At 42.3% G+C, this 24284-nt stretch overlaps 1 protein-coding gene and 1 long non-coding RNA gene across 2 annotated transcripts in view; both read right to left on the bottom strand.

Annotated features, from left to right (window-relative positions):
- The window catches only part of LOC117510107 (nuclear receptor subfamily 5 group A member 2-like), a 144611-nt gene that overhangs the window by 77522 nt on the left and 42805 nt on the right, over positions 1-24284 (bottom strand). The window lies entirely within an intron of this gene.
- Positions 741-22970, bottom strand: LOC117510108. The gene is made up of 3 exons (XR_004560618.1): positions 22839-22970; positions 14650-14651; positions 741-754 (listed from the first exon to the last, which is right to left on the bottom strand). It is a non-coding gene; the product is annotated as an uncharacterized LOC117510108 (long non-coding RNA).

Genomic DNA, 24284 nt, shown 5'->3' with positions numbered 1-24284 from the left:
TATCACAGTGCGGCATCCAACCATTTTGTATAGAGGCTTTGCACGTGATATCACAGGTTCAGAAATGATGAGTTTATCTCTAAGCTTGTCCAACACTTTGTAGTATGTACATTGTTCCTTGTGTACTGCGCAGGACCGGCAATATGGCGATGGGGACTGGCCGGGTTACGTGACTCCAAGGGGTCTATACATTCCATCAGCTATGTGGTCATCCTTTCAGCCCCAGAACTCACAATTCAACGATCTAACACAATAGGGCACTGCAGTCTTATTTGAAACTTGCATAATATAGCGGAATTTGACCAGTTATGGGGACCTCCACTGCCATTGCACAATATATAGAGTGTAACTTCACATAGAAAAATGGTGTACTATTTTGTTTGTGGCTGCTATCATTGAAGCAGTTGTAAAAAGTGTTTTTTTTTTCTTTTTAGTTCCCAATGGAGAAGGGAAGATGAGGCAGATGGGAGATGTCGTGTCAGTAAGTGTTAACCAACACAGCTAAACAGAGTAGCTCCATTCTCTCGCCTGCAAAACTGCCTCGACATGTTTATGCTCCAGGTCATAAAGAAACCACAACACATGTCGTTTGTTAACCCCAAAAACATGAATCAACTGCAAATTGTGATTTATCTGCAAACTGTTAATTGCAAAACATGAATACTGACAAATTATCATCTAAATGTGAACATGGGTCACACAAAACGTGAAAATCATTCATTATACAAGCAAAGCGACACGCAGTGGCGCAAAGCTCGCTCATGGAACACTGTGGCCCAAACAGGAAGTGCCAAATTTGTTGTGTGGGCCGCCAGAAGAGGAGGTACTGCTGGCCCAACACCAAAGGGCGCCCTGCCTGAAGTGCGGGCTTCAGGCACGAGAGGGCGCTGCCGCCACGGACACAGCCGGGAGTGACAGCTGTCACTCATTAATTCCTGACAGCTGTCACACATTCTTCATCATCGCACTCCATAAAGACCAGACGTCATCTCCACCTCATCGCCGAGATATCATACTTCATTGGAGGTAATACCTCAGCCGTGATTGTGCCGTGCGCACATTACTTTTCTATTCTGTGATATTGTTTCAGGAGACTACTCACTGTTGTCGTCTGGCGGAGTGGTGACAAAGTGAAGAGCGTTCACTTGTCACCCTGAACTGCAGAGACAACCGGAGTTGAATTGAGTGAGAGGTGGAGGTGGCATTCCCACCGCTGTTGTTACTGGGTGTACACACACCCACACTTGACTGTCTTTGTTCTTCGCCAGCAGTACCAGATCCGACAGTCGGGGACGGTGATCACCTGGGAATTCGGGACTTGGCGGCTCCAGTATTCACCAGGTTCTGTGGGGGCGGAAATCGTGTGGTTCCGGCTCTTCTCAGGACAGACGTCTTCTATCCTCGAGCTTGCCCACACGTCACCTTTGTAATTTGACTGTAATTATATTCTGAGATTGTCTGTATGTTCATTGTGCACGTTTCAGAACATTAAATTGTTACCTTTTGGCTCATCTATTGACTGTTCATTTGCGCCCCCTGTTGTGGGTCCGTGTCACTACACTTTCACAACAAAATTCATAGAAAACTGGCAAGAAAAGATTATTATTTACAGGTTTTAGCATGTTTTAGAGATTTGCTTTCAGTCTGAGTTTGAAGAAGATAATTTTAGATTTTTTTAATTATTATTATTTCTTGTATTCAAAATGGCAAAAACAAATTAAAATATGTGAAATATCAAGTGTTCCAATACTTTTGGAGGGCACAGTATCCTGACCTTATGATGAGTGAAAAATTAGTGTGGTATTATTACTGTTTTGTTTAAGAATGTCTAATTTTCAATGTTGCTGCACTTTGTGTCAAATCATAGTCATATCGTATATAATATTGATATGAGAATATTGAGATACAATAATTTGGCCATATTGTACAGCCCTACTGTCAACTAGCTGAAAACTTTGAATATTAATTTACATTTACATAAAAAAATGCTTAAAGTGGAAGGAGATTAAGGGGGCTGTAAATAGGGGGGTCAGCTGAAAGGCAAAAAAGAAAAATGCCCCCCGCCCCAGAAGCTGAGAGGGTTTATCCATGCTAATGCTCCCCTGAAGCATTTACTCGATAAAAGTCTGGAAGAGCTTTGCTCCTCCATGTCATATTATATATGTTTTTTTTTCAGTTTAAGTAGTTTATGGATTTCAGTTTATCAATCAATCAATTAATCAATTTTTTATATAGCGCCAAATCACAACAAACAGATATTGCGTAAATGCAAAAAGCAGTCCTACATATTTGTTTAATATGCGCTTTGAATGACATATCCTGATCGAAAATGACTCCAAGATTTCTCACAGTATTACTAGAGGTCAGGGTAATGCCATCCAGAGTAAGGATCTGGTTAGACACCATGTTTCTAAGATTTGTGGGGCCAAGTACAATAACTTCAGTTTTATCTGAGTTTAAAAGCAGGAAATTAGAGGTCATCCATGTTTTTATGTCTGTAAGACAATCCTGCAGTTTAGCTAATTGGTGTGTGTCCTCTGGCTTCATGGATAGATAAAGCTGGGTATCATCTGCGTAACAATGAAAATTTAAGCAATACCGTCTAATAATACTGCCTAAGGGAAGCATGTATAAAGTGAATAAAATTGGTCCTAGCACAGAACCTTGTGGAACTCCATAATTAACTTTAGTCTGTGAAGAAGATTCCCCATTTACATGAACAAATTGTAATCTATTAGACAAATATGATTCAAACCACCGCAGCGCAGTGCCTTTAATACCTATGGCATGCTCTAATCTCTGTAATAAAATTTTATGGTCAACAGTATCAAAAGCAGCACTGAGGTCTAACAGAACAAGCACAGAGATGAGTCCACTGTCCGAGGCCATAAGAAGATCATTTGTAACCTTCACTAATGCTGTTTCTGTACTATGATGAATTCTAAAACCTGACTGAAACTCTTCAAATAGACCATTCCTCTGCAATTGATCAGTTAGCTGTTTACAACTACCCTTTCAAGAATTTTTGAGAGAAAAGGAAGGTTGGAGATTGGCCTATAATTAGCTAAGATAGCTGGGTCAAGTGATGGCTTTTTAAGTAATGGTTTAATTACTGCCACCTTAAAAGCCTGTGGTACATAGCCAACTAACAAAGATAGATTGATCATATTTAAGATCGAAGCATTAAATAATGGTAGGGCTTCCTTGAGCAGCCTGATAGGAATGGGGTCTAATAAACATGTTGATGGTTTGGATGAAGTAACTAATGAAAACAACTCAGACAGAACAATCGGAGAGAAAGAGTCCAACCAAACACTGGCATCACTGAAAGCAGCCAAAGACAACGATACGTCTTTGGGATGGTTATGAGTAATTTTTTCTCTAATAGTTAAAATTTTGTTAGCAAAGAAAGTCATGAAGTCATTACTAGTTAAAGTTAATGGAATACTCAGCTCAATAGAGCTCTGACTCTTTGTCAGCCTGGCTACAGTGCTGAAAAGAAACCTGGGGTTGTTCTTATTTTCTTCAATTAGTGATGAGTAGAAAGATGTCCTAGCTTTACGGAGGGCTTTTTTATAGAGCAACAGACTCTTTTTCCAGGCTAAGTGAAGATCTTCTAAATTAGTGAGACGCCATTTCCTCTCCAACTTACGGGTTATCTGCTTTAAGCTATGAGTTTGTGAGTTATACCACGGAGTCAGGCACTTCTGATTTAAAGCTCTCTTTTTCAGAGGAGCTACAGCATCCAAAGTTGTCTTCAATGAGGATGTAAAACTATTGACGAGATACTCTATCTCACTTACAGAGTTTAGGTAGCTACTCTGCACTGTGTTGGTATATGGCATTAGAGAACATAAAGAAGGAATCATATCCTTAAACCTAGTTACAGCACTTTCTGAAAGACTTCTAGTGTAATGAAACTTATTCCCCACTGCTGGGTAGTCCATCAGAGTAAATGTAAATGTTATTAAGAAATGATCAGACAGAAGGGAGTTTTCAGGGAATACTGTTAAGTCTTCTATTTCCATACCATAAGTCAGAACCAAGATTTAAGATATGATTAAAGTGGTGGGTGGACTCATTTACTTTTTGAGCAAAAGCCAATAGAGTCTAATAATGATTAAATGCAGTGTTGAGGCTGTCATTCTCAGCATCTGTGTGGATGTTAAAATCGCCCACTATAATTATCTTATCTGAGCTAAGCAGTAAGTCAGACAAAAGGTCTGAAAATTCACAGAGAAACTCACAGTAACGACCAGGTGGACGATAGACAATAACAAATAAAACTGGTTTTTGGGACTTCCAATTTGGATGGACAAGACTAAGAGTCAAGCTTTCAAATGAATTAAAGCTCTGTCTGGGTTTTGATTAATTAATAAGCTGGAATGGAAGATTGCTGCTAATCCTCCACCCCGGCCCGTGCTACAAGCATTCTGACAGTTAGTGTGACTCGGGGGTGTTGACTCATTTAAACTAACATATTCATCCTGCTGTAACCAGGTTTCTGTAAGGCAGAATAAATCAATATGTTGATCAATTATTATATCATTTACCAAGAGGGACTTAGAAGAGAGAGACCTAATGTTTAATAGACCACATTTAACTGTTTTAGTCTGTGGTGCAGTTGAAGGTGCTATATTATTTTTCTTTTTGAATTTTTATGTTTAAATAGATTTTTGCTGGTTATGTGGTCTGGGAGCAGGCACCGTCTCTACGGGGATGGGGTAATGAGGGGATGGCAGGGGGAGAGAAGCTGCAGAGAGGTGTGTAAGACTACAACTCTGCTTCCTGGTCCCAACCCTGGATAGTCACGGTTTGGAGGATTTAAGAAAATTGGCCAGATTTCTAGAAATGAGAGCTGCTCCATCCAAAGTGGGATGGATGCCGTCTCTCCTAACAAGACCAGGTTTTCCCCAGAAGCTTTGCCAATTATCTATGAAGTTTATGGGTCAATTACTGCAGGAAATCTTGATTTTGTTTGGGGGGGGGGGGGGTCACTACAGCCTGAGGAGGTGATCTGAGCAGCTTTGGCTTCTTGTATCAAGCGCCCGGTCCCACTGGATGTGTCCCGCTCTGGGGACAGTATCAGGTGAGGGGTTGGGACGGTCCACCTGTCAAACTCACTGAGGACAGAAACCTCCCTCCCCCCACCCCTCCACCCTCGGAAAATGGCTCAATAAATCTTAAGAGAAACATTGTAGAAAAACAAACAACACTAATTTCTAACCTCAGGAAGGTAGACAACAAGCTACAACCTTACTTTATCCATTTGAACCATCCCATGAGCTGGAAAAATAATATTGATCTGAACGAGCAGACGGCGGAGAAACGGAAGCTTTGGGACTGTCTACAAAGTGCAAAAACAAAACACCAGAAAAATATTCAATAAATTCAGGTGTGGTGTCACCAAATTCACTGAACACACTGGTCTCCCGGTGGATATACTATAGCACTACTACAGCATTTTTATCATAGCAATAAAAGTAACTATTTTCACTAAAATTTAAGTTTTGCACATTTTTCCAAACTGAGTGCTATAGTACAGAGGTGGGATGAAGTCAAATCATATCAAATCAATTTTATTTATATAGCGCCAAATCACAACAAACAGTTTGCCCCAAGGCTCTTTATATTGTAAGGCAAAAGCCATACAATAATTACAGAAAAACCCCAACGGTCAAACGACCCCCTATGAACAAGCACTGGCGACAGTGGAAAGGAAAACTCCCTTTTAACAGGACGAAACCTCCAGCAGAACCCGGGTCAGGGAGGGGCTGTTTTCTGCTGGGACTGGTTGGGGCTGAGGAGAGAGAATTAGGAAAAAGACATGCTGTGGAAGACAGCAGAGATCAATCACTAATGATTAAGAGTGAAAGATAAGAGTGGTGCATACAGAGCAAAAAGAGAAAGAAACACTCAGTGCATCATGGGAAACCCCCCAGGAGTCTAAGTCTATAGCAGCATAACTAAGGGATGGTTCAGGGTCACCTGATACAACCCTAACTACAACCCCTGGCAAAAATTATGGAATCACCGGCCTCGGAGGATGTTCATTCAAGTTGTTTAATTTTGTAGAAAAAAAGCAGATCACAGACATGACACAAAACTAAAGTCATTTCAAATGGCAACTTTCTGGCTTTAAGAAACACTATAAGAAATCAGGAAAAAAAATTGTGGCAGTCAGTAACGGTTACTTTTTTAGACCAAGCAGAGGGAAAAAAAATATGGACTCACTCAATTCTGAGGAAAAAATTATGGAATCATGAAAAACAAAAGAACGCTCCAACACATCACTAGTATTTTGTTGCACCACCTCTGGCTTTTATAACAGCTTGCAGTCTCTGAGGCATGGACTTAATGAGTGACAAACAGTACTCTTCATCAATCTGGCTCCAACTTTCTTTGATTGCTGTTGCCAGATCAGCTTTTGCAGGTTGGAGCCTTGTTATGGTACCATTTTCTTCAACTTCCACCAAGATTTTCAATTGGATTAAGATCTGGACTATTTGCAGGCCATGACATTGACCCTATGTGACTTTTTGCAAGGAATGTTTTCACAGTTTTTGCTCTATGGCAAGATGCATTATCACCTGGAAAATGATTTCATCATCCCCAAACATCCTTTCAATTGATGGGATAAGAAAAGTGTCCAAAATATCAACGTAAACTTGTGCATTTATTGATGATGTAATGACAGCCATCTCCCCAGTGCGTTTACCTGACATGCAGCCCCATATCATCAATGACTGTGGAAATTTACATGTTCTCTTTAGGCAGTCATCTTTTATAAATCTCATTGGAATGGCACCAAACAAAAGTTCCAGCATCATCACCTTGCCCAATGCAGATTCGAGATTCATCACTGAATATGACTTTCATCCAGTCATCCACAGTCCACGATTGCTTTTCCTTAGCCCATTGTAACCGTGTGTTTTTCTGTTTAGGTGTTAATGATGGCTTTCGTTTAGTTTTCTGTATGTAAATCCCATTTCCTTTAGGTGGTTTCTTACAGTTCGGTCACCGACGTTGACTCCAGTTTCATCCCATTCGTTCCTCATTTGTTTTGTTGTGCATTTTTGATTTTTGAGACATATTGCTTTAAGTTTTCTGTCTTGACGCTTTGAGGTCTTCCTTGGTCTACCAGTATGTTTGCCTTTAACAACCTTCCCATGTTGTTTGTATTTGGTCCAGAGTTAGACACAGCTGACTGTGAACAACCAACATCTTTTGCACATTGCGTGATGACTTACCCTCTTTTAAGAGTTGATAATCCTCTTCTTTGTTTCAATTGACATCTCTTCGTGTTGGAGCCATGATTCTGTTAGTCCACTTGGTGCAACAGCTCTCCAAGGTGTGATCACTCCTTTTTAGATGCAGACTAACGAGCAGATCTGATTTGATGCAGGTGTTAGTTTTGGGGATGAAAATTTACAGGGTGATTCCATAATTTATTCCTCAGAATTGAGTGATTCCATATTTTTTTCCCTCTGCTTGGTCTAAAAAAGTAACCGTTACTGACTGCCACAATTTTTTTTTCCTGATTTCTTACAGTGTTTCTTAAAGCCAGAAAGTTGCCATTTGAAATTACTTTAGTTTTGTGTCATGTCTGTGATCTGCTTTTTTTACAAAATTAAACAACTGAATGAACATCCTCCAAGGCCGGTGATTCCATAATTTTTGCCAAGGGTTGTATAAGCATTAGCAATAAGGAATGAATTAGCTTTTCAGCATCACTCTGAGACAAGACCTTTCTAATTTTAGAGATTTTGCACAAATGCAAAAAAGCAGTCCTACATATTTGCTTAATATGCGCATTGAAGGACATATCCTGATCAAAAATGACTCCAAGATTTCTTACAGTATTACTGGAGGTCAGGGTAATGCCATCCAGAGTAAGGATCTGGTTAGACACCATGTTTCTAAGATTTGTGGGGCCAAGTACAATAACTTCAGTTTTATCTGAATTTAAAAGCAGGAAATTAGAGGTCATCCATGTCTTTATGTCTGAAAGACATTCCTGCAGTTTAACTAATTGGTGTGTGTCCTCTGGCTTCATGGATAGATAAAGCTGGGTATCATCTGCGTAACAATGAAAATTTAAGCAATGCTTTCTAATAATACTGCCTAAAGAAAGCATGTATAAAGTGAATAAAATCGGTCCTAGCACAGAACCTTGTGGAACTCCATAATTAACCATAGTCTGTGAAGAAGACTCCCCATTTACATGAACAAATTGTAATCTATTAGATAAATATGATTCAAACCACTGCAGCGCAGTGCCTTTAATACCTATGGCATGCTCAAATCTCTGTAATAAAATTTTATGGTCAACAGTATCAAAACCTGCACTGAGGTCTAACAGGACGAGCACAGAGATGAGTCCACTGTCTGAGGCCATAAGAAGATCATTTGTAAGCTTCACTAATGCTGTTTCTGTATATGTTTCTGTTTAATTACTGCCACCTTAAAAGCCTGTGGTACATAGCCAACTAATAAAGATAGATTAGGTCTCCGTGTGGATCGGGAGGTCTGGGCGGCTTTGCTTGAGCTGCTGCCCCCGTGACCCGACTCCGGATAAAGCGGAAGAAAATGGATGGATGGATGATCATATTTAAGATCGAAGCATTAATTAATGGTAGGGCTTCCTTGAGCAGCCTGGTAGGAATGGGGTCTAATAGACATGTTGATGGTTTGGAGGAAGTGTCTAATGAAAGTAACTCAGACAGAACAAGTCAGAAAGTCACCATCAAGTCACTCTCAAGTCATGAATCAGGAAGTCCCAAGTCAAGTCTCAAGTCATAATGACCACCGATTGTTTGCAAGCTGACTTTAGACTTGACTTGGGACTTGCAGATTAATGACTTGAAAATGACTTGACAATGACTTCCTCCCACCTCTGCTGTACTATAACCAGCAGGACCCCACTGATGTGTGCTGTAAATTTTGTGTCACTACAATGTTTATCATTGACACTATTGAAAATTTAAACAATAAAAAATTGTCCAAAGTTTTTCACAATGACATTTTTCCAAACTGAGTGCTGTAGTATAACCAGCAGGAGACCACTGATGTGTGCAGTGAATTTGGTGACACCACCCAGTATTTATTGAATATTTTTCTGGTGTCTTGTTTTTGCTCTTTGTAGACAGTCCCTAAGCTTCTGTTTCTCCGCCACCTGCTTGTTAAGGTCAATATTATTTTTTTCCAGCTCAGAGGACTTCTCATATGGATAAAAATAAGGTTGTAGCTCATTGTCTACCTTCCTGAGGTTAGAAACGAGTGTTGTTTGTTTTTTTTACAACGTTTCTATGGAGATGTTGACCACTGACTTAGGATGGTATGTGCACAACAAACTTGCCAAATATAGGGACGTGATGGCCAACTCAACTGATGAGGTACCAAAAGCCCCCACCTTCTCACAAAGTGACCAGTCTTCCAAAATTTCCTGGCCAAATTCATGACACCTCTGTAAAGCTTCAACAAACAGTCCCTATGGATCATAGATATTTGTTGAAATGTTCCAGGCAACTCCAGGTCAAGCTGAATTTATTAGACAATTTAATAAAATCTGTCAAATTCAGAGGACATCCACACACCAACAAGATTCTCCCTACAGATAACAGCTCAGTAAACATAAAAACTCATCCAGCCAGACAACAAAAATTAAAGGTCATAAAAAAGACTAACATTGGGATGGAACCACAGTGCCAGCTGGAGGAAGGACACAGAATGTGAATATACTTTCTTTTAACAAAAGACAGAAATTGTAATTTATTTTTTCCTGTTGTTATAGTTATCCAAAGACAAAATTTATATTCCAGTTTAATCTGTTAAACATTTCTTTCATGTGACGTTATGAGTATTTCTTTTCTAACTCTTGGTGCATGTTTAAATGTGATTTGTTGAGTTATTAATGAATTGTCATAATGTTTCTGTTAATCACATCCCTGCTTCTAGCATGGTTTAGATGATGACTCAGTCATGTTATTTTGTTAGCCAAAGAAGAAAGGAGATATATGTTATTCATTGTATCTGCTGTGTTTTTCAAATAACTTTCTTTTGGGCAGAAACCTGATGCCACGTGGGCAGAGATTATGACCATGTGTGTAGCCTCTTTAAAATGACCCTGGAACAAAGAAACTCTCTTTTCAAGGATTCAAGGATTCAAAGGATTCAAAGGAATTTTATTGTCATATGCACAGAGAACATGTTCCCTGCACAATGAAATATGTCTACTGCATTTAACCCATCCTAATTGCCAGTAGGAGCAGAAGTCGCCATTAGGCGCCCGGGGACCAGCTCCAGATGTACATCCCTGCCTTGGTCAACAGCAGGGCTGAGCAAACCAACACCGACCCATAACAACAACATACACACAACACATAGGCCGGCCCGGTACATAAACATATATATGAAAAGCAAAACATGAGGGAAAAGGAGAAAAAAAACCCTCATAGCCGCTGCATTACACAGCAGCAATGAGGAAAAAAAATCCCCATCAGCACAGAAAACAATAATCACACAGACAAAAACAAGGACACAGGACGACAACCGAGATTTGAAAAGGTCCAGTTTATCAGAACACTCCGGAGGCAGCCTGTTTGGCGCCGTCAACGGCCTTGTCCGACAATCCTGGAGGGGGGAGGGGCAGCCCTGAGCAGTCTGAGCAGTCCTAAGCAGTCCTGAGCACAGTCAGCGTCAGAGCTGGAGAAGCTGAGGGAGGGGGAAGACCAGGGAGCAAGGCTTAAGTGTTGATCTTCTGAGGAGGTTTTATCACAGTGACCTTGAAGTGCAGCTGTATCTGGGGAAGCCAAATGAATAGCCAGATTAGCAGATGCCTGAAAGATTCCACAGTTCTGAGAACAGAGTGGCTCTCAATGCATCTGAATGTAGAATGTGGTCTTCACAGACGGTCAGAGCGGGTTTCCAGGGCTGCAATTCTATTTGAGATATTTTCCAACGCGCAGTTAACCCCCGCCGACTGCGCAGCCACTGCCTTCCCAATCGAATCAATCATGTAGGGCAGCCTGGAAGGACCAATCAAAGCTGCTTCCACTTTCTTGATTTTCCAGTAAACCAGCATAGTGCCCGCTCCACACATCAGAAAGCCGGTCACCACCAAGCCGAATATGTACACATCTTCGACATCCTCCACAGAAAGCATGTAAAGGCACATGACCTGCCATCTCCTCCACGAGTCCATCACATAACCCATCACATGCGTCCCGGCAGGACAGGTCGGGTCCTCCGCCCCCAAATGTCTTGTAGAAAAAATAGTGTCAATTGCGTTCAGACCACTTTAACAGATCCATTTTTGTCGTTCCAGAAGAGCAAAGCTGCAGCCTCACAGACAACACCACAGAAGCAGGAAAGATAAGGAGGGAGGGAGAAGAGAAAAGTGCGCTGTCTCGGCCGAGTGCAAGCTGGCAAAAAAAAAAAAAAAAATCTGATCTCCTCTGCCTCTTCGGCTCTTTTCTGATCACTTCAACTCCACTCTTTTCTCTCATCAACACTCTCTATGTCCTTAATCTTAGCTCATAGCTTTTGTTTCATTGTTTCTTTTGTTCATTGTGTTTCTTTTTGTTCCATAACTTTTGTTGATTGATGAACCAGTTTTTAATAACTTTTAAGGCATGAGTCCTTAATCCTCTACATTTTGAAGACAACTACTGAACTGAGTTTTTCAAATTAAGAGCAAATTTATGAGTGTCCGAATTAATTTTCCACTCACTGCCAAACTTGTATTTCTTGTTTTAACTTCAGTTAACTTTCTTTGCAAAGTCTTGAACTTTTTACACTCCCATCACAGCCAGAAATCACGCAGAATGACATCAGAATGACGAATTGGTGCACATCCAAATAGTGTTTCAGTTCCATAATGTTCTGACAGCCATCTGCGAGAGTCCACACAGTTGGACAAAATCGGCCAGCGGCCCCGAGTGTGATGCACATGTTCAAAACCCTCTGCGCACCACTGAGATGGTACATCTATCCGACGATTGTTCATGTGCAATCTGAGGACTATCTGACCGCAATTTACATATTCCAATGGCAGCAAAAGAGGATCTGAAACTATTTGAGCACATACGAGAGAACCTCAAGATGGATCTGGCACAGCAAAGCCTGCCGGTATGACCTGCACATGTCATGTATAATAATGTCCAGAACCCCCCGAGCGCAAAGGAACTGTTGAAATGTATGTGGCACGCTTCATCATGATAATAGCTATGAATTAGTGAACATGAACAGCAACTATCAAACCAAAAGCACCGTGTGCTACTGTGTGCACGCTGCCACAAATCTGAACAGGCTGTCATGTCCACAATAGGCCTTACAGTACAGATATTTGTCCATTCCTTCCCATGGGCCATGTAAATAATGTGAACTATTGTCTCCATCATATTTATATATAACACGGGCAGCTGCACCTCTCCGTGGTGCACAGTAATGCGTCATTGCACGCATCAGGCTCAGAGCTGAACGGATCTCACACTGTGATTTATGATCAACTTCTAACTCTGTAAGAGATATGACATGGAACTGTTGTGCCAGGCTGTGACAGCAGTAATAGATGTGATTCTCACCTCCAACAGCGATCCGGGAGTGTTTCACAGTGCGGACATGGAGCCCAGACCACAGCCTGTGGTTAAAATCCTCTCACCGGGCTGCTGTGTGCTGGAAAAAATAAATCCCATGTGATAATCCAACAATCGAGGTGTCCAGAGTTGCATTGTGCTGCTGAAGTTGAGCCAAAATACAGCGGAGTTTCTGTAGGGAACTGGCGGCCACCGTCAGTCTCTCGTCTGGTACCACCCCCAGACAAACGGGCAGGCAGAGCGGACTACCAGAACTGAGCAGGCCCTCCGTTGCGTGACCTTCGCGCACCACGGCCTGGAGTGACCATCTGGCCTGGATCGAGTACGCTCATAACAGCCAAGTCTCATCTGCCACCGGCCTCTCCCCATTGAAGTGTGTTTGGGGTACCAGCCCCCATTGTTCCCCCCGCTAGTGCAGGAGAGGTCGGGGTGCCCTCGGTCCAGGCCCATCTGAGAAGGTGCCGTCGTGTGGCGTACCGCCCGCTCTGCCCTGTTCAAAGCCCGGATGAGGGCCAAGAACCATGCAGACCGCCGGCGTGCCCTGGCCCCTGCGTATCAGCCTGGGCAGGAGGTTTGGCTTTCCACAAAGGACATTACCCTGCAAGTGGAATCCCAGAAGTTGAAGGACAGATACACTGGACCTTTCCCCATCCTCAAAGTCCTCAGTCCAGCCGCAGTGAAGCTGAAGCTGCCAGCTTCACTGCGGATCCACCCGGTTTTCCATGTGTCACACATCAAACCTCACCATGTTTCACCCCTCTGTACCCCGGACCCGCCGCCTCCTGCCCGGATCATCGACGGGGAGCCGGCTTGGACCATGCACCGGCTCCTGGATGTCCGTCGGAAGGGCCGGGGGTTCCAGTATTTGGTGGACTGGGAGGGGTATGGACCCGAAGAATGCTCCTGGGTGAAGAGGAGCTTCATCCTGGACCCGGCCCTCCTGGCCGACTTCTACCGGCGGCACCCGGACAAGCCTGGTCCGTTGAGGGGGGAGTCCTGTTGTGTGGGCCGCTGAAGAGGAGGTACTGCTGGCCCACCACCACAAGATGGCGCCTGCTTGAAGTGCAGGCTTCAAGCACGAGAGGCGTCGGAGCAACCAGGAGTGACAGCTGTCACTCATCATCCGTACCAGCTGTCACTCATCCACTACTCATCACCACCACCATAAAGGCCGGACTGCAACTCCACCTCCCCGCCGAGAAATCAGCTACCATTCAGGTAACTTTCTCTGCTGACTCAAATCATTGAGTGATAACCTGAACTTCTTTTGCAGCCGTTATCCTGTGGTGTTCTGCCTTATCGTGGGATTGGCGGTTGGTGTGATCAGCGACGGCTTCGCCTCACACCCCAAACCAAGATAAGTGGTTAAACAGGAGCTGCACGAGTGTGATTGGAGGTGGAGGTTCTCCCTCCTTTACTAAACACTGACTGTGGGAGTACTGAGTGTGCAAACTCACACTCATCAGGACTGTCTCTGTTCTCTGCCAGCAGTACCGGGTCTGACTGCTGAAGACAGCGGCCACCTGGGGCGCAGGGCTTGGCGGCTCCGGTTTCTTCAGCTCCATTGGTGGTGGAAGCCGTGTGGGGATCCAGCTCTTCTCTCGCCAGGCATCTTCTATCGTTGAGCCTGCCCACACGTCACCTGGTGTATGATTGACAGTCCACCATATTGTTATTGTCTGTACGTTGTTGTGCGATTCACAACATTAAATTGTTACTTTTGGCTTATCCATTGTCGGTTCATTAACGCCCCCTGTTGTGGGTCCATGTCACGTCACTTTCACAACAACGTGAGGTCAAAGGCAACTTCCAGTAATTTCAAAACCTCATGAATGCACACATATACATCCTCCTACAGACAGTTAAAAAATAAAACATTTGTTATGGAATCCCCCCTCCCCGCCCCCTCCACCACCACCAAAGGGGAATATGTGCTCTTCATTAAAATGAGCTTTAATTTTGCTACATGTTGCAAAAATAAACTGACATTATAATACTTGGATTTCAGTCAAAACTAAATGTTGTCAGTTTTGTGAAATTTAAAAGGCCGTACAGCTTTAATAATATTATAATTATAATAAACAAACTTTAAAAATGAAGGAATAAATGCCAATAATAATGACACTACAACAATGCACAAAATTTCCAAATTAAAGAGCTGAAAATACAGAAAACACTGGTTTGCACAAAACATTTGCTTCATGCAATTGTTCATTAATTATCTGACTAGCAGTTGTTTTAGCTAACCATCTGGCATGGAGCTAGCTTGGAAATTCAGTCTTTATTCCAGACCCAGAGAAGGTCCATAGTATAAACATATACAAACATACAAAAATATAAATAAGTTGATAGGATCTAAGAGACCACAGTGCATGACATTATTCATAGAGTCACATATAAGCTATGATGCCAGTGATTCCACAATCTTGAGGTGAATCTGACTGTACTCAATGCAGGGTTCACTAACATTGCAATTATGCTATTGCATGACAGTAAGTCTACGCATACATCTATATTCATACATCTAGATTCCTGAGCACAACAGGACATGTGGGTACATCAGCATTTACAAACAAAAGGCTTGTGCTACTCCATAATTATGATATAAATCTATTATATAAAATTATAATATAAAACTCATTTGCCAGCAAATGATGCTATTGGCAAAATGCATTCTCTGGGTTATGCTGGGGTATTTGATTAAATAGTTTAAAGTTGCATATTTAACTCCACAGTGACACAGTGGCCCGCTTATTTAAAACAAAAAACATTATAAATCACTAACGTGTTCTCTGCAGTAAATATTATGGAAATAATATGGTTAAAATGACAAAGAATAAAATATTCATTTGCTCAAATCCTCAGCAAATGACTTGAATGTAAACACCACAAGTACTTTGAGGTTCAGAGCTCAAAGGCACTTCTCCACATCAACAAGCAGGGACTGGGACTTGGTCTGCAGACCATTTGCTCTGGTGTCTGCACTTCATTTATTTTGTTGTAAAAATTTTAAAAACTAACCAGCCTACTCCTAATCAGGTTATGTTGAGCCTGAGCTCCAGCAAGATCCCAGCTGAGGAGTTTCTCTCAAAATGCAAAATTGTGATTTTTAGTGAGTGCAAAATGTGCGTGGTGATGATGACCAGATGCATGACATCAGACTCTGGTCATCTCTGCCATAAGTGCCCAGAACAGAGTGATAGAAGGAAAGACAGGTGTGTTGATAAATAAAGTGTATATAATAACAGAGGAAGAATTTTCACCAAGCTCAAAACTTTTGTTGGACATTTTAATCGTTGGATGAGTTCGTTCACAACTAGTTTGCCTGCACAACAAAATGATATAATGTCAAGCAAAAGAATTCAATTTTCAATCACTCTTTTCAGCCATGTGATGTGGGCAGAAAAGCTGCAATGTCACTGCAGCCTGCCAGATTTTACATGTGCACAAACAACGTGTTTAGTTAAAATGCAGCTGGTGCTTTCTGTGGCTGCAGGGATCCACGTGGCCGTAGGGCCGCATGGAGGCTTTTGGGGATACTGCAACACTACAATAAGTCAACTACAATACGTCACACTCCTGTTTTCATTTGATCTTTCGCAATCTGCATGTAGATTAATACACAGACCAACATAAATTCATGTAAATCACACCTACACATATATATTAATGTGATCAATGTTGCCAGCCTGATCACCTCCTCTGTCTTGCACGGTCTGCTTCTGTCTCTTTATACTTTCTCTATCCTTCTGTTTTTTGTGATTTTTTTCATCTTAGTTGTTGTTACAAGCACTGTCTTCATCAGGACTTTTCACTGTCGCGGTCATTGTTGTAACAGTTTAAAGGTGGTATTCTGTGTCATCTGTTTATGGGGAAAAAAAGCAAGTCGCTGCTGTCATATTAAAAATTGTCCATATTCCTGGTATGAGCTGACTGTGACTCATGCTTAAGTGATATGTACAGACAAGGGTTTAAAATAGTGCACCAAGGGCACTTAACAAAATAAGCAGTTCTGAATGAGAAAAATAAAAATAAAACATGCTCTCAAACTGAAAGACCACACTCTTCAAAAAAACAGAGGGAATATAACAGAGGGAACAAGAACCATTTGAACTATAGTAAGAAGCTTGAATCTTTGACTGGACTGGGTTGCTTGACGCAAGGACGTTTCGTTTCAAATCGCAGAAGCTTCCTCAGCTAAAATTTTTGCTCTGGTAGTCTGACTTCTGTCTTGACTCTTGAGAGAAGAAGAAGCCACAAAAGCTGGAGTTTTAAACCTAACCAGACCCCTCCTACCGAGAGGTAGACTGCTATAGGCTAGTGACTAAACAATAGCTCTAATTAGCACCTATTGCGCTCTAGTTAGCACCCTCCTAATGACAGGGCAACTGCCCCTCCTAATGATGGGACGGACACCTCTCCTGATGGCTTCCTTGATGACTCTCCTGATGACGTGAATGACTCATTACCATGAAGAAAAGACTGAAACTGCTTTGACCTGAGTACCCCATTGTAAACAGGGGGCAAAGCATGTCTCAGACCCCCTCCCCGGTTAAGGCTGGGTTTCAACTCTTTCACATAGAATGCCTTGACCCCTCTCTCAAACCATTTTTTCTCTCTGGCTAAGATTTTAACTTCCTATTTTCAAACGTGTGGTTAGTGTCTTTAAGGTGGAGATGAACTGCAGACTGAGGTCCACTGGTGCACTCTCTGCGGTGCTGGTATAGCCTTTTGTGTAAAGGTTGCTTAGACTCACCTATGTAGTGTTTGTTACAGTTTTCCTGACATCTGATAGAATACACTACATTGCTCTGTTTGTAACTAGGGATCCGGTCCATAGGGTGAACTAATTTCTGTCTCAAGGTGTTAACCGGTTTAAAGTAAACTGGGATTTTGTGCTGTTTGAAGATCCTCTGTAGTTTTATCCCTACTCCTGCTAAATAAGGGAGAGCCACTCCTCTTCTTCTTGTCTCCGTCTCCTGTCTATATGCTCTCTTGTTGCTCTGGGACTTCTGCACTTTGTCCAAGGGATCATCGTGGGTACCCACATACTGTGAGGGCTTTCCGGACAAGTGTTGTTCTTTAGCCCTTCCCTTCTGCAGTTGTGCGCCACCTGTAGGGCTCTGTGTTGAAGAGTCCTGATACCCCGAGCTTGTGTTCAAGGGGGTGGATTGAGCCAAATAGTAGATATTGGTCAGTGTGAGTGGGTTTTCTGTAAACCTCTGTCTGGAGTGCTGTTCTCTCCAATCGTAACATCACAGTCCAAGAAGGCTAAATGGTTGTTCTGGCATTCACACGTGTGAACTTGATATTGGAGTCCCCAAGTTGATGTGTTCTGTAAAGACTTCAACTCCTGTTGCTGATTTTAACCATGTGTCATCGACACATGTACATGGAGCGAGTGGAGGAAGGACAGCCTTGAGTCTTTCTGGGCATCCCTCCTGTCGAAGACAATTAGGTGGAAGGCTAACAACATTTAAAGATGTTTACAAGGATAAGTAATACTCTTTTTGCACGACTTGCAAACAGCATTCAGAAAAACACACCTGATATATTCAAATGTGTACACAAAAATATATGATGTGTGAAAAATGTATGCTCTTTTTTAATGCAATGAGACAGCAATTTAAATTAATGGTGAAAATTTAAGGGTCCCTTCACACATAACACGATTGAAGCAGATCAATCAATCAATCAACTTTTTTCTTGTATAGCGCCAAATCACAACAAACAGTTGCCCCAAGGCGCTCCACATTGCAAGGCAAGGCCATACAATAATTATGAAACACAGTCTACGTCTAAAGCAACATAACCAAGGGATGGTCCAGGGTCACCCTGATCCAGCCCTAACTATAAGCCTTAGCGAAAAGGAAAGTTTTAAGCCTAATCTTAAAAGTAGAGAGGGTATCTGTCTCCCTGATCTGAATTGGGAGCTGGTTCCACAGGAGAGGAGCCTGAAAGCTGAAGGCTCTGCCTCCCATTCTACTCTTACAAACCCTAGGAACTACAAGTAAGCCCGCAGTCTGAGAGCGAAGCGCTCTAATGGGGTAATATGGTACTACGAGGTCCCTAAGATAAGATGGGACCTGATTATTCAAAACCTTATAAGTAAGAAGAAGAATTTTAAATTCTATTCTAGCATTACAGGAAGCCAATGAAGGGAGGCCAACACGGGTGAGATATGCTCTCTCCTGCTAGTCCCCGTCAGTACTCTAGCTGCAGCATTCTGAACCAACTGAAGGCTTTTTAGGGAACTTTTAGGACAACCTGATAATAATGAATTACAATAGTCCAGCCTAGAGGAAACAAATGCATGAATTAGTTTTTCAGCATCACTCTGAGACAAGACCTTTCTGATTTTAGAGATATTGCGTAAATGCAAAAAGGCAGTCCTACATATTTGTTTAATATGCGCTTTGAATGACATATCCTGATCAAAAATAACTCCAAGATTTCTCACAGTATTACTAGAGATCAGGGAAATGCCATCCAGAGTAACGATCTGGTTAGACACCATGCTTCTAAGATTTGTGGGGCCAAGTACAATAACTTCAGTTTTATCTGAGTTTAAAAGCAGGAAATTAGAGGTCATCCATGTCTTTATGTCTGTAAGACAATCCTGCAGTTTAGCTAATTGGTGCGTATCCTCTGGCTTCATGGATAGATAAAGCTGGGTATCATCTGCGTAACAATGAAAATTTAAGCAATACCGTCTAATAATACTGCCCAAGGGAAGATGTATAAAGTGAATAAAATTGGTCCTAGCACAGAACCTTGTGGAACTCCATAATTAACTTTAGTCTGTGAAGAAGATTCCCCATTTACATGAACAAACTGTAATCTATTAGACAAATATGATTCAAACCACCGCAGCGCAATGCCTTTAATACCTATGACATGCTCTAATCTCTGTAATAAATTTTATGGTCAACAGTATCAAAAGCAGCACTGAGGTCCAACAGAACAAGCACAGAGATAAGTCCACTGTCCGAAGCCATAAGAAGATCATTTGTAACCTTCACTAATTGCTGTTTCTGTACTATGATGAATTCTTAAAACCTGACTGAAACTCTTCAAATAGACCATTCCTCTGCAGGTGATCAGTAGCTGTTTTACAACTACCCTCTCAAGAATCTTTGAGAGAAAAGGAAGGTTGGAGATTGGCTATAATTAGCTAAGATAGCGGGTCCAGTGATGGCTTTTTAAGTAATGGTTTAATTACTGCACCTTAAAGGCCTGTGGTACATAACCAACTAACAAAGATAGATTGATCATATTTAAGATTGAAGCATTAAATAATGGTAGGACTTCCTTGAGCAGCCTGGCAGGAATGGGGTCTAATAAGCATGTTGATGGTTTGGATGAAGAACTATGAAAATAACTCAGACAGAACAATCGGAGAGAAATCGGAAGTCCTCCTTTTGCAGATTAGTGCAAAAGGAGGACTTGCATGCCAGTCGTGAAAAATCTGAACCGCCTCCAACACCTCGTACTCCTGTTGCTACAACTATTGTCACACCCCAGCAGCCGAAAGACAGAGAGTGCCCTGGAGAGTACATTCAACCCTCTCGTGGCAGGTGTCGGACAAATTCCAGGTGACACACACGGAGCATCCAACCACTGCTCGCTGGATACTTAGAATATGCGCTGCCTTTCGAGCTGGCTGTGGAATTTGTCTAAGTTCTCCCACGACTGTGGAGTTGCCAAGAAAACACATATGTGGCGTGCCAGAGTGTCAGTTCCTGCCTCAACACATGTGCCGTACATGTGTATCACGCGTGTTTTGCAGTTAGCTGTTAGCGGTTAGCTGTAACTTACTCTAATTTTTTTGAAGAGTTTATTGGTTCAGTGTTATAAAAGTGACCTTTTCAGTTAGCGGATCACATGTTATCGAAGCTATCCTTTTGGTTAACTGTGCCCACCACTGACCATTACAGTGTTTTCTCCACAGCACAATGTGGTCACAATGTGGAAATTAAAGATGTAGAGTATTAGGATTTAGGCAATGCATTCAGGATTCAACGTACATTAGTGGAAATACCCTGGATTTGGGTTCTCACACGTGGTATTGCTGTCACAATATTGACATCAAGCCTCTTGCATCAGTGGTTTCTGATCACTCCTTATTAAGTTTACACTTTCGCTGTTGGTGTTTAGTGGAACAACAACCTTATATATCACTGCGGTGACACATCAACTCAATTATGACTGAACTCGAAGCTAGATGGCCTGATATCTTAGCTGCACGTTTGGAAAATGTCAAATCAATAGACTGTCTTATGGCAGTTAAATTCAGCGCTCAAATCTACACTCGACATGATTGCCCCACCTTTATTAAAAAAACACTCCCCCCCCAAAAAACACAGTCACCTAGGTTCAATGATTACTTGCGTGGCTTCAAGCATAAGGCTAGAGGTCTAGATAGAAACAGTGTCATTGAAAAAATAGATGTATCCCACCTAGCGTGGTATGATGCTATCTTAGACTTAAGCATGCACTACTAGCTACAAAGCAGCCCAATTACTCTGATTTGATCAATAAAACAAGCATAAATCAACCACAAAACAATATATTTAATGTTCAAACTGATAAACTTTATTGTTTTTGTGCAAATATTTGCTCATTTTGAAATGGGTGCCTGCAACACGTTTCAAAAAAGCTGGGACAGTGGTATGTTTACCACTGTGTTACATCACCTTTCCTTCTAACAACACTCAATAAGCGTTTGGGAACTGAGGACACTACCCAGACAGCAAATAGATCCGTGCCGGATGTAGTCCAAAATCTGGTACCAATCCTGAAAAAAGATCCGGTCCAGACAGTTTTTGCACCCTGGCCCAGATCCGGCACGGCTCCACTTTTACAGTTCTGGAACAGATCCAGACCAGATCTGAACTGGATCCGCAAAACACCAACCGTTTACAGACCATATTTGGCACAGATCTGGGACAGATGTGGTCTGCATCACAGCACCGTGGCAGGAACATGGGGCATAATGATAAGCATTTTATCTGCACTCGGTAGAAACTATCCATTAGCGGTTGTAAACTCTGTACTCTGTAATCGTGATCGTCACTGAGCTTTTTTAAATGCTTAGTGCAAAGCGGTTTGTTTCTTTATTGACAAATCAAGTTTTATAAGTCCAGAGACACTGATCTGTGTGTTATAGATACAAATCAGTTTCCTCGGATCCACGGAACTTACCCCTGTAAAACTTTTTCCTGCCACGGTGCTGTGATGCGGTCCACATCTGCCCCAGAGCCATGCCCGATATGGTCTGTAAACGGTTGGTCTTTGCGGATCCAGTTCAGATCTGGTCCGGATCTGTTCCAGAACTGTAAAGCGGAGCCGTGCCGGATCTGGACCAGGGTGCAAAAACTGTCTGGACCGGATCTGTTTCAGGATTGTTACCAGATGTTGGACTACATCCGGCCCAGATCTATTTGCTGTCTGGGTAATTGATGAAGCTTTGTAGGTGGAATTCTTTCCCATTCTTGCTTGATGTACGACTTCAGTTGTTCAACAGTCTGGGGTCTCCGTTGTCATATTTTGCACTTCATCACACATTAGTAAAATGTGCAGAAAGTGGCTTGGCACTGTCTTGCTGAAATAAGCAGGGATGTCCCTGAAAAAGACACTGCTCGGATGGCAGCATGTGTTGCTCCAAAACCTGGATGTACCTTTCAGCATTGATGGTGCCATCACATATGTGTAAGTTGTCCATGTCATGGGCACTAACACACCCCCATACCATCACAGATGCTGGCTTTTGAACTTTGCCCTGGTAACAATATGGATGGTCTTTTTCCTCTTTTGTCCGGAGGACACAGCATCCATGATTCCAAAAACAATTTGAAATGTGGACTCATCACGCATCTGTCCATTTCAAATGAGCTAGGGCCCAGAGAAGGCGGCGGCGTTTCTGGATGATGTTGATGTATGACTTTCACTTTGCATGGTAGAGTTTAACTTGCACTTGTAGATGTAGCGACGAACTGTGTTAACTGTGTTGACAATGGTTTTCTGAAGTGTACCTGAGCCCACACGGTAAAGATCCTTTACACAGTGATGTTGGTTTTTACGCAGTGCCACCTGAGAGATTGAAGGTCACAGGCATGAATGTTGGTTTTCGGCCTTGTTGCTTACGTGTGGAAAGTTCTCCAAATTCTCTGAATCTTCTGATTATATTATGGACTGTAGACAATGGAATCCCTAAATTCCTTGCAACTGAACGTTGGGAACATTGTTCTTAAGGGCTCGGTCCCACTGGGGGAGGATTAATTACGCATGAACTGAGTATAGAAATTACAGGCGTTCGTTGTCGTCCGCAACAAAAGTGGCCAAAATGACAAATGTCCCAGGATGAATCATGGATATATCTCATGTATAGCAAATATGTGATGAACAATCACGGATGTATAATGCAAGTATTGATGAAACGGATCTGATGCATTGCGATTATCACGGCAGTATTACTGACGTATTGTGAATGCATCGCACATGTGTTGCGCGTGTGTGGCATCTGCATTGCGGTCATAAAAGAAGCGCACTCGGGCCTTTGGCATCACTATTCACACCGATACCACAGCCTCTGGTGCAATAGTTGGAATCGGACAAGTTGATCACAGAGTTGATGTTCATGTTGTCATGCAAGGGTTAACTGTTCATGAGTTTAAGGAGTGGGAGGGGGAAAGCCGCTTGGGGCTGTGAGACAGTGATTTTTTTCTTTCAAAAAGAGATTTCAGCATGAATGCAGCTAAACAGCAACTCTTCCTTTTGTTGGTGTTAATTAAACTCCTGACAGAGAACCGAGGTCCACGGCTGACTTCTCTGCAGCTGCGGATTTACAGTATGTTATTGGATTGCAGCAGCTATTACGTCTTTGTGGATCTCCACAGCTGGACCGGCACTGACTGGCAGGTATGTCGCTTTCTGCCACATAAATACTTTGGGTTTACGTGACGTGTTTGTTATGCAGTCGCAGATTGTCCGCAAATCAGCTGCAAAGCAGACGTAATACAAACGCTTTATCCGTGGCCAATCTGTATGCATTTGTGACAATTTATTTTAGTCCATGATGTGGACATGATAGGCACGCATATATCCGTTTTACACACTGTCCGTCCACTGCCAAGCTGCAAATCCCGTCAGTTACGGATAACAGTGGATATACAGTGCATAGCTTGAGTATGTACTGAGTATGTAAGGCAGATGTCATCCACAACCAAAATTTTTGTGTAGCTCAAAAATCTTGGCAACGGAAAAACCTGCCTTTGTGGATATTTGCGGACGTGTGCAGGTGTCGGCCGACTCATAGAAGCATGTTTCACGGATATTGTGGATTTTGGCGAATATGAGCCAAATTTGTGTGCAATCCATATGCAAATCTTCCTAAATGCCAGTGGGACGGGCCCTAAACTGTTGGACTGTTTTTTCATGCAGTTGCTCACAAAGTGGTGATCCTCGCCCCATCTTTGCTTGTGAACGGCTGAGACTTTTGGGGAGCTCCTTTTATACCCAATCATGACACTCACCTCTTTCCAGTTAGGTGTCCTTTGAGCATTCATCAACTTTCCCAGTCTTTTGTTGCCCTGTCCCAGCTTTGTGGAAATGTGTTGCAGGCATCCATTTCAAAATGAGCGAATATTTGTACAAAAACAACAAAGACTATCAGTTTGAACATTGCAT

This window comes from Thalassophryne amazonica, chromosome 5 (genome assembly GCF_902500255.1).
Source record: "Thalassophryne amazonica chromosome 5, fThaAma1.1, whole genome shotgun sequence".
In the NCBI taxonomy this organism is placed as follows: domain Eukaryota; kingdom Metazoa; phylum Chordata; class Actinopteri; order Batrachoidiformes; family Batrachoididae; genus Thalassophryne; species Thalassophryne amazonica.
Note: the sequence above shows the minus strand (reverse complement) of the source record. Positions and strands in the feature narration are given on the sequence as shown.